This window comes from Apaloderma vittatum, unplaced genomic scaffold (assembly GCF_000703405.1).
Source record: "Apaloderma vittatum isolate BGI_N311 unplaced genomic scaffold, ASM70340v1 scaffold35134, whole genome shotgun sequence".
Taxonomy (NCBI): Eukaryota; Metazoa; Chordata; class Aves; order Trogoniformes; family Trogonidae; genus Apaloderma; species Apaloderma vittatum.
The window spans coordinates 1-223 of NW_009714961.1; positions in this window are offsets into that span (position 1 = coordinate 1).

The window sequence follows — 223 nt, forward strand, 5'->3', positions numbered from 1 at the left end:
CCGGCCCCACCCCGCTCCCGCTCCCGGGCCCGGCCCCAGCCCCTCTAAGAGTTTTAGGCTCGTCGTGAAACGAAGCGAGCGGCCGGTGAACGACAGCGAAGCCCGCAGCCCGCCCCGCCCGGGCCGGGTCAGGGTTGGGATCCCCTGTGAGGAGGAATGCGGGAAGGGCTCACGGTTTGGGGGAGCGGCAGGGCAAGGAACCCCCTACGCCCGGCCCAGGGAC